Raw genomic sequence first — 21,572 nt, 5'->3', positions numbered from 1 at the left:
TTAACTGGGCTTGCCAGGCCCCATTAGCTCTTGGATTTTGTCACCTGAATTTTTGCGACTGAATAAAACCCTACCTGCTGGGCCCACATTCCCGTAGCACGTTGTCTTTCTGAACACTTGCTTGCAAAAGCTCCCAGAAGCAGCCTACCTTTCCAGTCCACAAACTTCCCACGACCCATGGGACTCTCACTGCCTTGTGTTTGTTAACCCGTGCCCTACGAGCTCAACCTCACTTATCCCTTGGGCTCCCGGCCTGCGGCGGGGCCCCGAGCCCTGGGCTACCGATCTTTGCCCCGGGCCAGGTCGCCGTGGCTCGCTCGCAGCAGCACTGGGCATGCTCACAGGCAGCGGCGGGGGCAGATTGGTTTTGCTAGCTCGCACTCGGCAGCAGCGGGCCAGCGCGAGGCTGCAGCTGGAGCTCTGGCGCCCGGAGTTGGAGTTGCCAGGAGTTTCCCCGACCCCTCCCTCCTCGCGCAGAGCAGCAGGAGCCCGCGCGGGAGCGGCGAGCCGCGACCAGCCAGCAGCCGAGTCGAGCCAGCTTTAGTCTGCAGCCCCGATCTCCACGCGGGGCAGCCGCGGGGGAGCACTGTCTTCGGTTGGGACGCGTGCCGCGCACTAGGCACCGCCCGAGCACGAGCCAGGCTGCACGGTAGGTTCCTGGCGTGGGGAGGCCAGGCCACCCGGGGTACAGTTGCAGCTACCGCGGCTGCCGGCTGGGATGCGCGCCGCGGGGCTTGCGGAGAGGGTAGGCGCGCAGAGAGTCGCGCGGGCAAGTTGGAGGGCGGCAGGGGAGCGGGCGTACACCCGGCACAGCTGCTTTGTGCGCGCGAAGAGGGATCTGGGTCGCTGATTCTCCCCACAACCCGGGACCAGGAGTGGGAGCAACGTTGGCCAGAACCTAGCAGGTCAGAATCCGGTGAGAAAGTTGGTGGTGGAGCCTTTAGGTCCACACTGCCAGCTCGGCAGAACGGCACCCCCCAAAGGATGCCTCCTGGAGAATTCAGTGGGTCGCAGCGCCCCTAGCCAGAGCTCTCTCCGCTGAAATCAACGAATCACCCCATCTGTGAATGCTGGCATCTTCTAGGAAGATCATTGCTGCCCAAACTGAGGCCGGTACTTCTTACGGGGGTTACCTTCCGGTCCCCATAGCTTTTGCCCCTTCCCTTGACCTAAGAAGTGGTCAGGGGCTCGACCAGGGCCTCCCTTGGGGCTCCAAATTCTCTTTAAGAGCGCGCCAGAATCCAGCTCATCCATATGGCGAGTCAGAGAGGCCAGAGTAGATGGATGGCTTGCGTTGTCTTTCTGACTTTCCCCAGGTTTACATTATCACAGACCCCAGGACTCAAAGGTCAGTTAGAGAGTTTAGAATGGCGCACGGTTCTTTAGGAGGAATGCATGTGAGTTTGTTTGCCTTGGACTTCGTAACAACCCTCTCCTGTTTCTATCATTCTTAAACCCGGACTTTGTGGGAAGGAACAGGGCAGAGGAATGTTTTCTTCATTTCATCGTCTCCTAAGGTCTTCTGGGAGACTCCAAGGCCCTGAGACTGGCAGTATGCATATTGCAAGGATGTGGAGGATGTCCAGGTTCCTCCTGGTTCCACGTCTCTCCCTCCCCCTTCTTGTTTTGAGTTTTAGGGTTGTACCTACACTGGGTTAGCACTGTCCTAACAAGGTGTGGTGTAGGGGAAGGTGGAGGGAAAGGGTTGAGGTGTGTGGAGGAGTTTCAGCCCAGGCTGAGTGGTTGTTTGCCTTGCCTAGGAGGCTGCTATGGGAAGAAGTCCAGAATAATTATGCAGGCTAGAAATACACTTCTCACTCCTTTTTCTTTCTTCTTCCTCCCCCCCCCCCCCTTTCTTTCATCTCTTGGCCAAATACCTCGGTTGTTGGGTATGTGTGCGAAGTTTTTAAAGGAGAACAAGGAGAACTCACTCTGACTAAGTGCTAGTATTTTAGGACGTCACCATTTCTGCCCAGTTTTTCTCTTGGGGATTGTACATCTGGGGGAGGTTTTCAGATGTAGGGATTCCACGGTGTGGTTATACTACACAGGTTCGAGAGTCAGACAGACATGAGCTCATGTTTTCCCTGATGGACAACTTACTTGCCACATATAACTTCAGCTTTTGTTTGTGTCGTTTTGTTCTTCTAACAAGTGGGAGATGATGGCCACCCTATCTCCGTTTCTGTTGTGAGACGTAAGTGACATTACAGAAGTGAAGAGAGCTAAGAAAACACGAAGCAGCATCTAGGCCTTAGGCTTTGTCTCTGTGCACTGTGCCCAGTTTTAAAACCTGTTTTTTCTCGATTCTAACAAACAACCAAGTCTCCCGTGACTGTGCAATCTTCCCTACAGGGTTCAGTTGCTGAGATCTGTGGAAGCAGCCATTTACTCACACCTGCAGAGCTTCTCTTGATTTTATGGGTGGGAAATCCCTCTTTTCTGTCTGAGGGAGGCAGTGTGGTATAATGGAGGAGACCTCGGGACCTGCCCTAGCACCGGTTCACATTCCCGGGCCGCAGAACTGTCTGTGTCAGCAAGGCTTCTTTTGTGATCCTCCGATGATGAAGAAATCAGCAAGTCTGGGCTGGAGCTCTGACTTCGCTTTTCATAGTGACCTTGAACTAAGGACTCAACTCCTCAATGGTGAAATCAGTCTGTGAGATTAAAAACCATCTTAAATGGCAAGGACAGGAGAGATTACATGCCACCCAGTTAACAAGGATTTAATGAAGCTCCCGAGCTTCCCCAGAAATACACCCTGAGCCTAGAGCAGAGATTTCCAAATATGAGCATTGGTTCTTGCTAACGCATGAGTTGTTGGCGTCCACTCCCAGTCTCTGATTCTCTAGGTTTAGAGCAGAGGTAAGGCAGTTTGTATTGCTAACTCGTTTCAGATGGAGCTAAGGCTGCTCTCCAGGCCATCCCTATATGGAACCACTAATTTGTATAGGAGGAGAAAGAGAGATAAGGGCTGCTCCAGATTAGTTCTTAGAAGTGGAGACAGAGTTTCTTTCAGGAAGATTTGGGAGCTGCTTGAAGCACTTTGAACTCTAAGCCGTGCACCAGCATTGCCTGGTTTTAATGATTCTAGTCAATTTTCAAATGAATAATTTTACAAAGAGATACGATTGTTCTTTCTTTCTTTCTTTCTTTTTTTTTTTTTTTGGTTCTTTTTTTCGGAGCTGGGGACTGAACCCAGGGCCTTGCGCTTCCTAGGCAAGCACTCTACCACTGAGCTAAATCCCCAGCCCCAAGATTGTTCTTTCTTACTGTCTGTACTTAGTCTCCAGTCTGTAGAGACTTGGGAGACGTGGTGATCATGCTTTAGTAGAGAGAGATTGTGGTCCTCAGACAGGTGTGCTGGATGCTGACTTGACACGAACTAAAGTTACCTGAGAAGACAGACGGAAGGAGTTACTTCTATTGTCCTCTAGGCAAATCTGTGGGACATTCTCTTGCTTATGCTTGATGTGGGAGGGCACAGCCCACTGTGGCTGGTGGCACCCTGTGTAGGTGGTCCTGGCTCCTTTAAACAAGTTGAGCAAGCCATGGTGAGAAGCCAGTGAGCAGTGTGCCTCCGTGTATCCTGCTTGAGTTCCTGCCTTGACTTCTTTCAGTGATGAACAGTGATCAGGACTTGTAAACCAAGTAACTCTTTCTTCTGCAAGTTGCTTTCGGTTATGATATTTATCACAACAGAATAACACAAGCTAATACAACTAAAACAAACCGTACAAAGTCCAACAAGTATTCTGTTTCCTGTTTGAGGCTCTTGAACGTTTGTGGAAAGTTTGCACACAGACTTGAAGGCTGAAACTGTGTGGTTATGGGACAGCAGGTCTGAAAGCACATTTAAGAAGAATGTTTTTTTGTTTTGTTTTTTTGTTTTTTTGATTTTTTTTTCTTTAAGAAATGTTTTCTTTGAATAGACACGTTACTTTGGCCTTTTGGATATGTGACTCCAGTTGACCCATGGTGATCAGACTTAGCCAAAGTCTTTTATGCATTCTGGGGGATGGCCTTGGCAGTGACCTATAGCATTCAGCGGCAACTACACATTATCAGCAGGGTGCCCAGGGTGAATTAGCATTTAGCATTGTTTAGAGTCAACCAATCTTTTCCTTGTTGCCCACACTACTGATTGACCTGTGCAGAGAGATCTTACTATGACATGATATGACCTGGATTATGGTCTTGCATTTTAACTACTTTGCATGAGAGAGGCACTAGGAGCCTGCCTGAGACATGAGGGCTCCTGAGGAAGAATAATGTTTATATAACGAGCACCCAAATCTGGACATATGAGGTCAGTCAGCACTTTCACTACTTCTTATGTTGCTATGCTAAATGGCATCCGGGCTCACACAGGAGAGCGTTATCTTAGCTTTCCATTTGTGCTTTGTTTTAGCATTAAAATGATTAACAGTGGGGGAAACTTATCAGTAAATCAGGAGCCTATTCAAAAACTCAAGTGTACCACTTAGTATTTTAGTAGGTAAAACTGAAGGCCTAAGCCTGCCTTCCTGACTGCAATCAACGCTTGGTCAAGGAACAGTTGTCATTCTTAAGATTCAGTAGCTCCTTCAGATGTTTTCTCCCACTTAGCACAAGAAGGAACACTTCTGCTTTAAAACTCCTCCCCATAACCTGATGTGTACATTTGGGGTGTTACCCTTACTTCTGCTGCTGTGTAGTGCGCCCCTGCCCCCTTAATGTGTGAGTAGTCCTTTTCTTGTCACTGTTGTTTACTTTTCTCAGCAGCAACTCCCTGGTGTCTTTGTTCCGTTAATAAGTCTATTGTAAGACAATCATTATTGTATGTCATTTCTCTGTGGTTGTCACTGTTAGTATTGAGTAACAGAGTCAAAGTCCAGAAGTGCCATTCTCAGCCTTCCTGAGAGTGCTCTTAAACAAAAAGTATGGGTTATACTGCAGTAGCTCAATTTAAAAAATACATTTATTTGTTTTTCATTTCAACATTTTCCAGTTTGAGAAAACCAGGCAGCTTAAACACTGTGAGCCTGTGTATACTTTTTCCTTTTTCTTTTCCTATCTATCTATCTATCTATCTATCTATCTATCTATCTATCTATCTATTTTCTATTTATCTTCTATCTATCTATCATCTATTTATCATCTATCTATCTATCTATCTATCTATCTATCTATCTATCTATTGCCTGCTGTTAAGAGTGTCTGCTAATGAGTGACATTAGAAAACAAAGCAAACATACTTTGTTAGCCCTATATAAACTGATTCCTTCTTATTGCTGTCCAGCTGGTAGAATTGAGCAGCAATTGGATTAACTCAGCAGTTCTGAATGTGCTGGGAAAATGATGTTGGGGTGGATGTTAATAAGTGTGTTCTTGTCAAGGACAAATCAGTTTGGGGAGCAGCACCCATTACTTTCCTCTCATACAGAGACTCTAAACCTATACACTATCATGTCAAAGAAACAGAGATGTGCTCCACTGAATACTGTTGACAAATACTCATTCATAATTATTCAAGTCAGAATTTCCCAGAAGCAACATTGTTGAAGTTGTTTGTGTATCTTTGGGAATGAGTTACTAAGTTAGGATATGCCAACCATTCTAATATGATCTCTAATACTATTATGAATGAAATGGTTTGTTAGGAGCAATTTCTGGGTATGGATTGTATAGTGAACTCTGTAAGGGACGGCTGGTTCGTATTGCAGAGGAAGAATTGTAAGCTGTGGCTAGGAAAATCTCCATGAAGGGGCAGAGATGTGCTAGTGAGAATAGTGGAGCCCTACTCTCCTGCAGATGCAGAGCATTTTATGTTGATGGTATGATACTGAAGGAATGTGGGCACTAGCAGTCGTGTCTGTGTAGATGATTTTCAAGGCACACAAGACAAAAAGGGATGGTGCCTTGATCAGAGTGAGCTGAAGAGATTCTATGGTGCTAGTCCAAAAACCAGTGGTATGTGTTCTCAAGTCTTAAGATTACAGAGAGGTTCTGACAATGGAAGGAAAGATGTTTGTGGGTAGGAGGAGGCACAGCACTCAGGGATTTCTGAGGGGAGAACTGGTTCATCGAGGAAGAGTAGAGTTACTGACAGACCAAAGTCATTCTTGCACAGTGGAACTCCTGTAACAAACAGTTCCATTGAAGAATGCTGGATAATGAGAAGGACTTTCCAGGAAGAGGCTTCCTCACTGCAGTTTCAAAAATAGCAAGAAAGAAGAACTCTTGCAATAAGATGATGACAAATAAGAGGCAACCCAACTTCAAAGTAGAAAGGGGATTTGCATAGCTATTTCTTTGAAGGAGAATGTGAAAATTTGCTCAGTGCCATTAGTCAGCAAGGAAATGTCGATTCAGACCATAAGAAGCTAGACTTCCCATCAATCAGGGTGGCTGTGATGCAAAAGACATGTCTGAAGTATTGGTAGAAGGCTAAATTCAGGCAGTTAAATACTGGCTACATAAAGAAGAGTCCCTCTCCCAAGGGATTCCCCAGGGAAGGGAAAGCATGTCAGAACCCTCCTCCATCAACTCGTGGATAAATGAAACATAGTCTATCCACCTGATGCCAAACCGTTTAGCCAGAAAGGGGAATTCATGCTACAACATGAATGAGCCTTGAGCCTACTGAATGAAGAAAAGCAGGACACAAGAGTCACATGGTGCGTGATTCCATCATGAATCCTCCAGAAGAGAAAAGTCAGGGTATTGGAAATGAGAGGGTAAAACAGGAAGTGACTTTAGGGTTTCTTTTAGGGGTGATGTAATGTTTTGGAAGCAAGTGGTGGTGGTTACGTAACTCTTGACAACTATTGCATTGCATACTTTAAATGGGTCCTTTTTTTTAAAAAAATAGTATATGAGTTACAGCTCAATAAAAAATAAAAGTGTATGGCGGGCTGAGAGTTTTAAAAGTGCCCTAAACAGCCACTAATAGTTTCAGGTCAGCTTCTGAAACAAAACAAAACAAAACACATCTGGCATATTCATTTCTCCTTGTCTGTGGGTGCTCTAAAGTTCTTTGTGAATTTTTATTACCCCCTTTCTTCCCCCTGAGTTGAAATGATTTTGCCCCTTCACCCCTGGATGGTCAGGGCCTTGTTGTCTTCAGATCCCAGTGTTTTTATTAGATTCCCCTTCTGAAATAAATTCCATAATTGGGCTTCCTGATCCCAAGCCGACAGAGGTCTGATGCCTGGCAGCGTATGCTGAGCTTCTCCCTTTGGATTTGACTGTGGTAGACACTTAGTGTCATTTACTGCTTCCTGGAATTCTCTCAAGATTGCCCTCTCCGTGGTAAATCTAACTGTATTCAGACCTCCATGTGCTGATTGTTATTGTGTGAGCATCAGTGTGTCTGGGCCAAGAGTCCTGACACTAAATAATGTTTAACGCCACTGTGGGTGAGGCAGTTGGCCTGTGGGCGGGGACATTCTTCTCCCTTTCCTGGTGTGGAGTAGCAGTGCTCAGCCACATGTGCCTGGGGATCTTGTTTGAATGCTGCCTCCCTATCAGCAGCTGCTCTGGCACTTGAGATTCTGCAGTTCTAACCAACCTGGGCTTGATACAGACACTGTTCTCCCCCGTGTGTCACACTGAGAGTGAAGCTGATACACTGCAGAGAAGGCAGCTTTGGGATGAGGCAGAGCTGAATGTGAGGTGGGGCCCCACCACATGTTTGCTCTGGGACCTTGGCAAGTTAATTACCACATGGACCAGTTTTCTTTCCATCAAGTTGAGTCTGAGCTCAGAAAACCGTGCTTAGCATAATGTCTCAGAATAGAAATGGCTGTTTGCCTCTTCCTTTCCCCCAAGCGCCCAGAATTCCATGGTGAAAGCAAAGTCCAAACTAAACAAATTTATGTATATGAAAGAGCAAGGGTTTTAGCTTGTGTCCGTGGGTTGCTATGGAGAATGATAGACGAGATTAAATCGTAGTCCTCAGGGAAGAATTTTCTGTTAATATTACCATTGTTTTGGTGAGGTTTCTACGTTACACTTGAGTGAGTCTGGGTCATTTTAAGTCATGGGGACTAGTCTGGTCTAATTTTTGTGCATAGTCTTTTGCTGACCAGAAGGCCACCCCTGAACTGTCAGTTGGTGCCACAGTTCCTTGGAAAGGTAGAATCTGCCCATCTTGTCTAGCTGGCTTCTGCCTTTCTTACTGATGTTAATCTCTGATGCAAGTAAGACAAGCAGAAGGGTGGAAAATGCACAAAGCGTTGCAACCCTGGTAGCAATTTCTAGGGGTTAAGATCACAAATATTTGCTTCCTGGTGGCCTTGAGAAAAATCTGGCAACTTTGCTGCCTTTGAGTCTGTCAACTATGGGTAGGTAGATGGAATTAGGTTACTTGGGAGGAACTGAAGAGGAAGGAGGAACTATAGCTTAGCAGTGACCATGGTTCTCCTACCTGGAGTCTGTGCTGGGTGCTGTCTCCACTTCCTGTATGGTTAATTGACTGGATGTAATTTCTTCTGGCGGCCCACATGGGGTAACCCCACAATTACCAGGTGAACTTGTGACTGTTGATTTTTGTTCTGTTTCTGTCATCTTTATTATGTGCAACAGAAGAGAATAATAAGAAAGTATGCTTGTATTTCAACTTACAGAGCCTTCTTGCTTTCTTTTAGGAAACAAGGCATATATCTAGTCTTTCAGACAAAGCAGTCTAGTCACTCATCGGTAAGTCTAATCAGTTTCCAGTTGTCACAGCCCGAGAGTCACTGCTTTTGTGAAGATGATAAATGGGTCCCATGGCATAGTGTCACACACTCTCGTTGGACTCTTGCAAGTGGGAAGTATCTGGTTTCTGGGGCAGGTGATGTGTGTGCTCACGTCACTTTCCATAACTACTGATACCTGTGGCTGGTCTGGCAGGGCACAAATCTTCGGGGCTTTATTTTTAGACTGCTTTGAAAGTGGTGCCTCACACAATCTAAGGTGAAAGGCTCGAAGTACCTAGTGACTGTGAAGTCAATATCATCCTTGAAGAATTTAATCTACCCTATGATTAAATAGCACTGAGGAAGCTGTCCCGCTGCTGAGAGGTGTTTCTGAAGTCATTCCTTTTAAAATTAAATCTGTAGACAACTATAACAGTAATTAAAAAACAAAAGACAACCTCTACTTTGATGCTAGGATGTTGTACTTACATGAGGATCTCAGGGCTAATAATGAGACTCTTTCCTCCCACTTTTCCCCCCTGGGAAGTGAAAATATATATCGATTTCTGATATTGCCAGTCCCACAATGGTCTACCTTGTACTTTCTTTTCTTTTCTTTCTTTTTTTATGTAGTTTGTTTGTATCCCTGCAGATACTGTGCACACCTGGTAGATAGGAAAGAATCGATAGTCGTGTCAAGCCAGACAGCTTCTTCCTCTGGGATTCCTACTCACTGTCTAGTCTATTAATGCTTCTGTCAGTGTTGCTTTTATTGTGTAACACTTGCCCACAGATTATATACTACATGGCTTTGAGTACTTCACAGTTGATGCCCCTTACAATACACAGCAAGAACTCAGAAGTTTGTAGAAGGACAGTGCACTTCTGTAGCCTGTGCCTTTTTATTGCATTTATTTTCATAGACAAGTAAAATCATAGGTATCTATTGTGTAGACCATGTTTTGATAATGGCAGTGAGGAAGCTGTCCCACTGCTGAGTGTGTCAGCAGGGAATGGCTAAGCCTAGCTCATGATGCGTCACTGTGTGAAAACAACTGAAAACTCTTCAGCAGCTTTCAAGTATACAGCACATCTATCATCTTGTCGTTCAATTAATCTCTTCAACTTTTGTCTCCTAACTGAAAATTTGTATCTTTTGCCCAACATTTTTCCATATCCCTCACTCTAGCCCTTTGTAACCATGGTTATACCTTGTACTTCTAGGAGTTTGAAAGTCTGGCTTAACTCTTGGTTTCGCTTGTGGGGATTTATCTATGTTGTATGTGCTACAGTAGTTTATTAATTTTCATTGGTAGGTATATTCCTTTGCATGAATAGACAGTAACTGTGTGTGATGTACATTTGAATGGTTTTCAGCGCTCGTAAGAATAATGCTGCCATGAACATTTATATCTGTCTTGGTGATCATGGTTTGCATTTCTGATTATGCACATGTACACATAGACACTGCCGATTCCTAAGGCATTGTGCTAGCCAGTTTTATGCCAATGTGATGTAAACTGGAGTTCTCTGAAAAGAGGGAACCTCAACTGAGAAAATGCCTTCCTAAGATCTAGATGTAGGGCATTTTCTTAATTAGTGATTGGTAGGGGCGGGGCTAAGCCACTGTGGGTGGTGCCGTCCCTGGGCTGGTGGTCCTGGGTTCTATAGAAAGGAAGTTGAGCAAGCCATGGGGAGCAAGCCAGAAAGAAGTATCCCTTCATGGCCTCTGCATCAGCTCCTGCCTCCAGATTCCTGCTCTGCTAGAGTTCCTACTCTGACTTCCTTCGGTGGTGGATGACAGTATAGAAGCCACGCTCTCCCCAGCTTGCTTTTGGTCATGGTGTTTGATCAGAGCAATAGAAACACTAACCAAAACAAGTCGGGGCCAGGATAGTTGGGTATTTCTGTGACAGACCTATTGTTTGGGGGGGGGGGGAGGTTATGGAAGGATTTTGGCATTTTGAGCTAGAAAAACCATTGAGTGTTGAGAGTTGAGTGAGCTGTTCTGTAGGAACTTGGAAGATAAGAATGTCGAGCAATTTAGATAACAAAGGCCTGGCTTGTAAAGTTTCAGAGGGAAAGAAGCAAAGACTTTTTGTGTGATGAGTCTGTGGTGTCGGGTCAGCTGTAGCTGAACCATTGGCTGTGACTAACAAGAGATCAGAGCCATTAAAGTAAAACCTTTGCTTTACTGGGACAGTGGATGCTGGTCAGCTGGAGTTGAAGGACAGATAGGCTGTGATTAAAAGGAGACTAGCATCATTAAGATGAAATTTCCTGGGAAGTGTTTTCTCAGAGTCAGCACATGTTAAGTTGTGATCCAGAAGTGGCCGATGTTGTACCTTGTGCTAGCAGCTGAACTTGGTAGAGTGTGTCACACATGTGGTATTAATTTTGAAGGCGTGAAGGGGTCACAGAAAACAGCTGTGGCCAGCTGTGGCAGGGCGGAGTCCCTGAAGGAAGCCAAGGAGCTATTGGTGAAAGTGAGGTCCCGTTTCAGCAGAGACTACAGCATTTTGGAGATGCCAGTACTGTGGGATGAGCAGCAGCAGTGGTGGAGTGGAGCCACCTGGAGCCTAGGAGACCAGGTGCATATGCTGCAGAGGGCGGAGCCAAAGAAGTGACACAAGGCCTTTGGAGGAGCCCAGGAGATCCTGACTGAATCCCAGATAATTGTAAATTGAGTTATTTACACTTTCAGAGTTTGGTTTTGCTTTGTTCCTATTGCGATTGGTGGGCCCTGCTTCATTCCTCTTGAAGTAAGATACTATTTAATTTATTTTTGATTTCATAGGAACCCATAGTTGAAAGACTTTGGATTTTAAAAGCTTAGGATTTTAAGTGACACTGACTGTTTAAAAAAGACTGAATTTTCAAGTATTTGAATTTAAGACTGTGGGGCCTTTAAAATTTGGATTTTTGTTTTATTATTTTGTTGATATTAATGTGTGATTTGAGGAAGAACAAAGCAGAAAAGGTTATAGCTTTGCTTGTTTGTGGGTCAGCTTGGCAAGGGATCAATTGAGATTGCTAGTTTCCTGTCAACTTGACCCAAACTGGAGTTATCTGAAAGCAGGGAACTTCAATTGAGAAAATGCCTGGATAAGATCTGTCTGTAGGCCATTTTCTTATAGTGATTGAAGAGGAGGGCCCAGCACATTGTGGATGGTGGTATTCCCAGGCTGGTGGTCCTGGGTGCTATAGGAAAGCAGGCTGAGTAAGCCATGAGGAGCAAGCCAGCAAGCAGCACGGCTCCATGTTTTGTTTTGTTTGCTCTGTTTGAGTTCCTATCCTGACTTCCTTTAGTGAAGTATTCTTGACTACTATAGAAGTATAAGCGAAATAAACCCTTTCCTCCCCACTTGTCTTTGTCTGTGCTGTGTGATCACAGCACTAGAAACCCTGACCAAGAAACACGTGAACAGTTTTCTGTTCTAATGATTTGTACTTTATTAGACTTGAGTTTAAGTTCCGTAATCTTACCAACATTTAGTTTGATAAGTTATTTTGATTTAGTCATCCTGCTGTCTGTACAGGACTTTATCATTATGGTATTAAATTACATCTTTCTTGTTACTATTTGATGCCCAATAAGTTTACATGTGTGTATTAGCAATTGGATATCTTCTGTGGAGTACCTGATGAGGCTTCTCGAAGCTTCGTGCTTACTTTTCAGTGTGCACCCCTCAGGTACCCAGCAAATTACTGAGAACAACATCAGCATGAGAATTCAGTACTTACATTTCAGGGAAGTAACACCAAGCCTTTAATGCATGAATGTTTCGGGGACACTCAAAATGTATTTTTCCCCTTGTTACTCTTGCTTTTGATTTGGAGATAGAGTTTTGCTGTCTATTTCAAGATAGGGTTAAACTACTAACCCTTCTACTTCAGCTTCCTATGTCTAGGGATTACTGATGCCTGCCACCATGCTCCGCCCATTGAGGAACATTTAAACTCCAGGCTGCGATACTGTTGTCCTATGACAAATGATAAAGAAATTACGAAAAACCTTCTATAATCAAATAGCTATGGTGAAATCTGTCCTTGCCCTGTTCTGTACAGCCATGGGATTAGGGCGGGGCTGTGTGGTGAGAAGCATCCTCCTGCTACTCTGACTTCAGGACAAACTAACTGACTATGGCCGGACAGGATTCCGCAGGCCCTGTTGTTTGTATATGATCTCCAAGGCCTTTCCATGTACTGTCAGACATGATTGGCTGGTCTGAAATCCTTATTTATACCTGCTCAAAACTGGCCAATACTACTCAGAAAATGCTTTGATCATGTGGGTGAACAATGTCCCTGTTGAAAACTAAGTTCTATGTAGAAAATAGTATTTTCCTACATGGATATTTATATAAAAGCTGACCACTGAGTCAGGTTCTAATCCTTTAATGATTATTCACTACTGATCTTGAAAGCAAACCGCCCATTTCTCTGCCCCAGGATAGGGTGGGTTAATGTTTGTGCTGTGGAGTAAAGGCTTGCAGACACTAGTACTGTAAAGAATGTTTCAGATCACTTGCTTTCTTATTGACAGTCAGCTGCCTTGTGATAAGAGAATGCATGTGACTGTTGCAGAGGGTGGCTCTCACCATTCCTGTCCTCTGGAGAGCAAGGTCTGGCTGGAATCCTGTAGAAAAGGAGAGAAGTCACCTGCTTTCAGCTGCTTCCTGGGAGCTCAGTCGCCCGCAGAGTTCTTTGGAGGCTCCTCAGTAGCCAGGCAGGAAAGCCTTGAAGTTCTTTCCTCTGCCACAACTTTAATCTCAGTAGCCTGGCTTCTCAGAGGTGACATGTGCATTACCAGACACTCACCCTTTCTGTAACGATTGGGACTTTTTTCCACTCATGTCCCATGAGTAGAGCAAGGCACGTGAAAGACAAAATGTGAAGACATTTTTATGAAAACTTATCCCAGAAGGGTACTGGCTGTCCTGCAGCTACCTCTGCAGACCAGACTTCCCTCAAACTCAGGGGTTCTCCTGTTTCTCCCATGCTGGATTGAAGGATCTTCCACCATCACCTGACTAAGAGGTTTGTTTTCATCATTTAACTCCTGTAGAGGATCCTAGAGGGGCAGTAGGGTGGGTGTGGCTAACGCATAACTGTCTTGTCCCCTGTGGCTGTGAATACCTGGCGTGGCATGTAAAGTACTTCCTTTAGTGTCACTTTATCGTACATGTGTGTAGATGTGTACACGGCAGAACTGGAATGGCTAGCAGATGGCTCAACTGCTTACTTATCTCCTGCCAAGAGAGAAATGTGCAAGTAGCGTTTCGTAGTTTGAATTTTACACTGTACCGAGGAAACACAGGATATATATTGTGGCAGGTATAATAAGGCCCTCCCAAATCCTTCTTCTCTCAGAGACGTAGGTCAGGTCCCATTGATGGTCTTGGATGAGTACAGTAAACTCTGCTTCTCTGTAGATTCACCATGCCAACCTTACTGTGCAGTTCTCTACAGTTCTCTGACAAGGGATGAAGCACTTGGTTTGACATTGAGGACCTCATTTCAGTCAGTCTAATATTAATTACAGATAGGTGTTCAGGGCATTCTATGGATTCCTTGAATTCTCTTATTTATATACTTACTTTAAAAAAATGGAAAAGAAGACACAAAGTTTGTCCTTTTGTTCTTGGTTCACAAAGCTATCTAGGGTGACTGCTGAATCTCTTGACCACTGTAATGAGTAGTGAGCAACTGCAGGCTGTTGTCACAACCTGCCACTGTCGCCCCAGGAGCTGCCTATCAAGAGAGATCAGACACCTATCAATAGGAACTACATCTTAAAGAGAAACACCTACATTTTCTTTTTTCCTTTTTTCTTTTTCTTTTATTTGATATTTTTAATTTACATTTCAAATGCTATTCCCTTTCCCAGTTTCCCCTCCAGAAACCATTATCCCATCTCCCTTCTCCCTGCTTCTATAAGGGTGCCCTCCTCCCATACACTCCCTCCTATTTCACTTCCCTGACATCCCCTACACTGGGGCATTGAGCCTTGACAGGACCAAGGGCCTCTCCTCCCATTGTCACTTGACCAGGCTGCACCATATAGGCCACAGGTCCATCCCTGTGTACTCTTGTGATGAACATTCACATTTTAAATAAGCTCAGCTTAGGTAAGGCATAGGAGAATGAATTATGGCAGTTACTGAGAAGAAACAGATTTTTTTCCACAAGTCTTCCATTGACATTTGAACCTGTGTGTGTGTGTGTGTCTGTGTGAGAGAGAGAGAGAGAGAGACAGAGACAGAGACAGAGACAGAGAGACAAAGACACAGAGAGAGACACAGAGAGATACACAGAGACAGAGAGACAGAGACAGAGAGAGACAGAGACAGAGAGACAGAGACAGAGAGAGACAGAGACAGAGAGACAGAGACAGAGAGAGACAGAGACAGAGAGACAAAGACACAGAGAGAGACAAAGAGAGATACACACAGAGAGAGACAGAGACAGAAAGAGACAGAAAGAGAAAGACAGAATGACAGAGAGAGACAGAGAAGATAGTTGGTTACATTTAGATTGGAGGAGTGTCTATAGAAAGATGCCAGGTATGCTTGGTGGGAAGAGGCAATCATTATGCCACTTAGTATAGTTGGAGAAAATTCCTGTACTTGGAGCCCAACCCCAATGACATTTAAGCATAGAGAGATGTGCTATGAATCTCAGGAAACATCCAAATGCAATTTGAACCTCTAGAACTTAATCTCTGTTTTTCTATTCATACCATGTTCAACCTTTTTCCATCCGTAAGACAAATCTAATAACAACAGCATCCTTAGTTGTCTGCCAGGGTTAAATTTGAAAATTTATAAAATATGAAAGGCTTTACCTGAAATAAAGGTGATCTTTAATTACGCTTCTTCCTCCCTTATGGTCATCCCTAGCACTGGTGGGCACTGTCACTAAGTCAGCACAGGCCCCATGATGACAATGGACTCTTGATAAATAAGCCCTATTTCTTCGATGAGTACTCATACGTAAATTAGCTCGTTAGTTTCTTTTTTCTTTCTTGCTTTATTTCTTGGCCCGAATTCAATAAATATTCTCTTTTATACTTATGAATATGCATCCCTTGTTACTTCTCCTTCTGCCAATGAGTGAGTGCATGAGTTTTGATTCACGTGACTCTGAAGACTGAAGATGAGTGAAAGGCTCAGGTTATGTTATTTAATATCGAAATTAGTTTAGACGTCAGATCCTGACTTCCTCAAAGCAAGTTTCAACCCCAGAGTTGACCGTGTGCTGAGAACCTTGATTCTCAGTAGGTTAAAGAGGCTTTGTGAGAATGGAGGAGAGGACGGTCTCAGCGTGGCGCGTCACAGTGCCTCTGCCTTCTTAGGTTCATGACCTTGTGATGTGCTTACTCTGCTGTGGGTCTGTTATCTACGTGTGCCACGGTAAGTGTGTGTATTCCTCTCTTTAGTCAACCAAAGATGAGCAAGTCCTTGTTTAGTGCATTTAGGACATACAGGACAAAAATAGCATACCGTCTGAGAGCTGAATGTAAGAGTCCTAAGAAAAAATTTTATCATTCATTAAGATAACTGAAGGTAATTTACTGGCCTCCATCTTTTTCTTTTGTTTTAAAAGTATTAATTAAAAAAAAAAAAAACACCTAACAGGGAATGAGTTTCTTTCTCCAAAAGATCTAGTTTGTGACTATCTCATATCCATTTTTTTTCAGAAATTTTTTTTTTGCATTTAATTAAATGCTTTAGTTTTCTCTTCTTCCTGACTGTTGGCTTTCTACTTAAATCTTTTTTTTTCCAGTGAAGAAAATCACAGCTACATAGTTTAACTATGACTCTACTTGAACCTAGGACTCACAATGAATTTGTAGAATTTTCAAATATTTTTAAGTTTCTTTTATAGTCTGGTTTTTAGTCATAGCCATTTTCTGAGATACTGTTTCTTTATTTTTTAGGAACCAAAGCTTTAATTGGTTCTGTATTAGAAGGAAATTAAGCAATGATTCTGTCTCATAAAATTAAAATGTATTGCTCTGTGAATAAAGTGGTCCATGTACTTGGGAGGCAGAGCCATGTCAAGCTCTGTGAATTCAGAGCATTGTCTGCATAGCAAGTTCAAGGCTAGCCAGAGTTCCATAGTGAGGCTCTGTTCAAAAACAAAACAAGAATTTATAGCTCTATAAATATCTTTTATTATTGGGAATATAAAATGTATATCTGAATAATTTGGAGTGTCCAGTATTTTATGTCTAGACAGGTTACTATTCTCACAGGAAGAGATTCAGTTTATGACTTTACAGCATATGGCTCTGTGTCAGTTGTTTTGCTCTTTATGAGTTCTTGTACTTGTGACTCTTTACTCTGAATTTGTATAGAGTGTGTCCAACTATCATGTAGGATGCCAGGAATTTCATAACAATTGGGGACAGTTTTACACTTTCCTTTGTTAGAAGTAAAAAGACGTTGTATACCAAGGAGATACCACTTTTTCCTTCAAGGAGGAGATGAGAGACCCTGCATGAGGTACAGATGGACCCTTTGTCTTCTAGAAAGCACAAGCATTGTAGCTCTAAGTCTCCAGAGGATGGCTGAGAGCCTGCTGACTCTCTTGTGCTCTGTTATTGTGGTGGATACTGAAGCTGTAGGCAACGAGACATGTGATTGCGCTCTTTCTCTAAAATCTCTGCTCCTTTGCCCTGCTAATCACATTTTCCTTCCTGTACTGTTCTCCTAGATGAAGAGCATTTGCATGAATAGTACCTTGTCCAAAGGGTCATCAGGTTAGTCTCCTAGAAAGGCAAGAGACTAGTTATCTGAGTTCACAGGGTTTGTGGTAAGAATAGGAAGGAGAGAGGAGAGTTGTAAATTTCGTGGGGAAGAAGTGGTCAGACTTTCCTGTGCCCCCTTCACCCATTCAACTGCCATAGACCTTGCCTTCCCAATCCTGTGGGGCAAGGTGACTTTGATCAGGCATCTGTGGACTGAGACTGGGGCTATCTGCCTTAGTGTCTCCAGCTAAGTGGTCTTTTTGTTTATTATTGTGGTCTTCCCACAGTATCTTCTGACACTATTCAGAAGTCCTTGAAATAACCTCCATCATCCATCTTTGGTCCATCCTGAGGTCTAGTTAAGGGTTCATAATCTCTTCGAAATCATTTGTGAAACATCTATTGTGAAAATCGAATTTCCACTCCAGGCAGCGGTGACCTGTATTGCTTCTGTGCCATGCAGCTCTTCCTCACGTATAACTGTTTGCTTACGTGTCCAGACTGAAAACTTGGGAAATAAGATGGTAACTTGTACACTGCGGCTTTCAGCACTCATGTCATACCTTGGGTAGAGGGGGTTGGGTGGGAATAGTATACTGAAGGGACAAAGAGAATACACTTTTAGCATAGACAAGGGAGTTGTTTTTGCCTCATGCTTCCTGAAAACGATGTATAGAAGAGAATAGAATTGTGTGTTATGGAGAATGAGTGTGAGACATGCCATTTTTTTTTCAGAGTAGAAACTAAATGGTTGACAAGAGGTGACATCATAGTTACTTGGGATCTTTTCTGAAGCGGCAAATTTCTTACATGTAGAAAGGAATAATAGCTTTGTGAGACAGACAGGTTATGATTAATGTGAGGATTAACTGAGATTTTCAAGGTAATAAGCTCCCCGCCTCGCATTCAATGATGTCTCTCTGGAGGAAATCATAGATAGCTATTAATGCTATTGGCCTCTAGTGTGTGATCGAATCAGATGACTCCTGCTGTAAAGACCCAAGACAACATTTTCCTCATCTCATAAATAAAAACCCTTAAATTCTCTGGTAACCACAGAGTGGGTGCCCAGGTGTTAAGATTTATCCCAAACAAAGACACCCATTCTCTCCCCCCTTCCTCTTAATATAGTGTTGTTATTGGAAAGGAAAGTATCTGCTGCTTTCCTGGACAAGCTTTACTCCTGCCCTCCCCTGGCTCTAATTTGCCACATGAGGTATTACACGGGAGATTTTCTGGTTGTTTCAGAGAACATAGACTGACATAAGCTGTACCTGTACATTTCTGATTTTGTTTTGATATGGAAATAAGTCCAGTTGATCTGGGACAGCTTCCTGTTGGCTTAAGGATGCTCTTGTTTCTATGCATATATTTCTTTGCTCCTTTAATGGGAGACATATTTTAGAAGCAGTGATAGGAGTCAGTTCCTAACAATATTGCGCGCGTGCGTGTGTGTGTGCGTCTATTCAGCCAGTCACTCTTTCATTTCTGGGTCATGTGTCACTGTTTCCCTTTCCTGATCCTTTAATGGGAAGTCCTAGCATTTTCTTAATTTTTCTAATGTTCTATGAAGTTAATGAAATTGCCAGTGGTTATAAGAGTCTGGACGTCACTCTGAATCTTGTCTTCACAGAGCACTTTTGGCTCATCTCTTAACTAAGACTTATAACCTGTATATTGGTATTTGAGTGTATGCTACTTTTATTTGTATCTAAATATAGGGCCTATTCTGCTGCAACAGATTTTGAGCAAAGGGGAGAAGGGATATATGAAAAACTGTGTACATGGAAAAAAAATAATAGAGATTCACGATGATGATCCTGATTTCTAAATCCAAAAGGCTCTGAGAGTCCTTAGAACCCACTGGTCAAATGTGATTTGAATGACAGAGAGCCCTTCATTTATCTCATTTAGTGGGATCATGTGTGTATTTGGTGCAAGCTATGTGTTTGATCCTATGGTGCGGATCTTGATCCTTCTGAGAACATAAGGGTTGCCTATCATATTACCTTTCTAAAATGCCAACAATTATGAATTCCAAAACACAACTAGACTTGTAGGGTTGGAGTAAAGATGTATACCTACCATATTTTAACTAGAACCATTAAGTCCTTTCCTTATTTGACAGACTTCCTCCCATTACTTGGTACTGTGCAAATATGGATCATCCTTGCCTGTCATTCAGGGAACATATATTGAGCTGCCATACTTTGGACCTGAACCTAGGTGTGGCAACTACTAAGACTAAGCCTTTGCCTTTCCTTGGATTGCAGGAGCTCAGAGTCACAGGATAATGTGCAAGATGCTTTAAAAGCCACCTGTGGAGTCCTGAGTTTGAAAGGGCAATCAGCCTGAAATCCTATCAAGAATTCAGAAGCTAATTGTGGAAGAGAGTATGATTGGGGAGCAACTGGATAATTGTTGCAGTTGAAAAGTAAACCTGGAGATAGGATACAGAGGAGCCAGTTTCTGCAGGCTCACCCTTCAGTAATAAGGTGTCTCTGAGCCTGGCTAGACTCACATTTTAGGAGAGTTCTCTGACTTCATCATAAGAGGCTTTCAGAGGAAGCCATTGCAGCATCCAAGGATCTCTAGAGACACTTTAAATTGTCTTTAGCTTTGGGGTTTCAACATAGTCTTCTCTTCATCTAGTTTCTTTTGTAGTCACCTTGCGGGGTGGGTAATAAATGAGGATGCAGCCTCTGAGACCTCCCTTTCCTTAGGTCACATCTGCAAACTGGATGGAATGGGTCTTAAATTCAACAATCTTTGGTCATGATGTAAAAAAGGTTTAAAGTAACATGCTAAGAATGTTTAAAGGCCTTCTACCACCTGTCTGTCTTTTATACCCTTTGATGGGACCACAGACTCCCCCAAACCCCATTTAACTTTCATATGCCTTTGGTATATGCCAGATTTACAATAGGCATCACCAAAAACTTGCTAGCCTATTTCTTAGTCAGCATCCTCATGTCATCACAGGGCTAAGAAAGGGGAAATTTATCAAAAACAGTTCTCTTATTATCATTGCCACGTTTCTCACATGCTCCTGTTGAACAACGTCGGCATCCAGAACACTGCTCAAGGAGTGAGTAGAGTCCAAAATGGAAACAAATTTATATATAAGGAAATTTGTCCCATGAATCAAGGCTGTCTTACTCAGATCTAATGCTGTAAGTTTCATGGCTTTTGCAAGAGTTTTTTTTTTTTTCCTTTTAATGAGTCTTGCATGTTAAAATCAAAGGCCCCTTACTCAGAATGATGATGAGGATTGAGCTTACACATCTGACTTGCATTATTTTGTGTAGTAACTAGGCCTAAACTGGTACCTTTCTGAATGGGGATTTCTGAAATAAAGGAACGTAAAAGGCATTAAAGGATCCTGTTTATTTATTACAGAAGACATTTCAGTTTGATTAGAGGCCCAACAATGATTCTTCATAAATAACAGTTGCTTTGGGGATTGCATTAAAAATAGTCAGATGTGAGTTTTTGTGTTAACTTGTGTCCTACTGAGTTAGCAGTGAGGTTAGTAATGTAGTGGCTGTCTGACACACCTGTCAGTACACTAATGGCAGCCCGCTTACAGCAGCAGTATTCCGGGACTGCCTAGGAGAAAAAGGAAAACTTCTGTTATTCATTTCTTTCACTTTATTAAAAACAATTTATTTTTTATTTTATGTATAGTGGTATTTTGCTTGCATGCATGTCTGATGAAGTCAGATCCCCTGGAACTGGAGTTACAGATAGTTCCAAGCTGTCATCTGGGTGCTGGAAATTGAACCCATACTTGAGTCATTTGGGTCCTAATCTAAGGGGTCCAAAAATCTGCGAAATAGTGATATATTTATAGTAAAATAATTTCTACTTGGTATTATACCTAGTAAGAAACAATCTTTCCAAGTTGAAACATTAGTTAGTAATTATGGTATAAAAGAATCTTTTCATGGTCCTGATTTATAATCTCCAGTGTTCTTATTGAGGTCCTAAAATGCTTTGGGGAGACTTGTGATAACCAGTACTCAGGTTGGGATCCAATGATGACTCCCTGTTTAACCACTTTTCCAGAGGTAATGTAATACTCCAGTAACAAGCTGTCCCCTTGCATTCCTCTGCCATCTGTAGTAAGAGCTCTGAGGAAGGGACTTCTTTAG

General features: G+C 43.1%; 1 protein-coding gene across 3 annotated transcripts in view; it reads left to right on the top strand.

The window, feature by feature from the left end:
- The first annotated feature begins 364 nt into the window (after window positions 1–364).
- Stxbp6 (syntaxin binding protein 6) overlaps window positions 365–21,572 on the top strand; it is a 236,649-nt gene continuing 215,441 nt past the window's right edge. The window contains exons 1-2 of one of the 3 annotated variants that reach the window (XM_008764658.4): window positions 546–649; window positions 8,631–8,682. The gene's annotated coding sequence lies outside the window, so the exon portion shown is untranslated. Of the gene's footprint in view, window positions 650–8,630; window positions 8,683–21,572 lie in introns of all 3 variants that reach the window. The other 2 variants (XM_063262101.1, NM_001191872.1) reach the window with 2 other exon arrangements.

This window comes from Rattus norvegicus, chromosome 6 (genome assembly GCF_036323735.1).
Source record: "Rattus norvegicus strain BN/NHsdMcwi chromosome 6, GRCr8, whole genome shotgun sequence".
Taxonomy (NCBI): Eukaryota; Metazoa; Chordata; class Mammalia; order Rodentia; family Muridae; genus Rattus; species Rattus norvegicus.
Note: the sequence above shows the minus strand (reverse complement) of the source record. Positions and strands in the feature narration are given on the sequence as shown.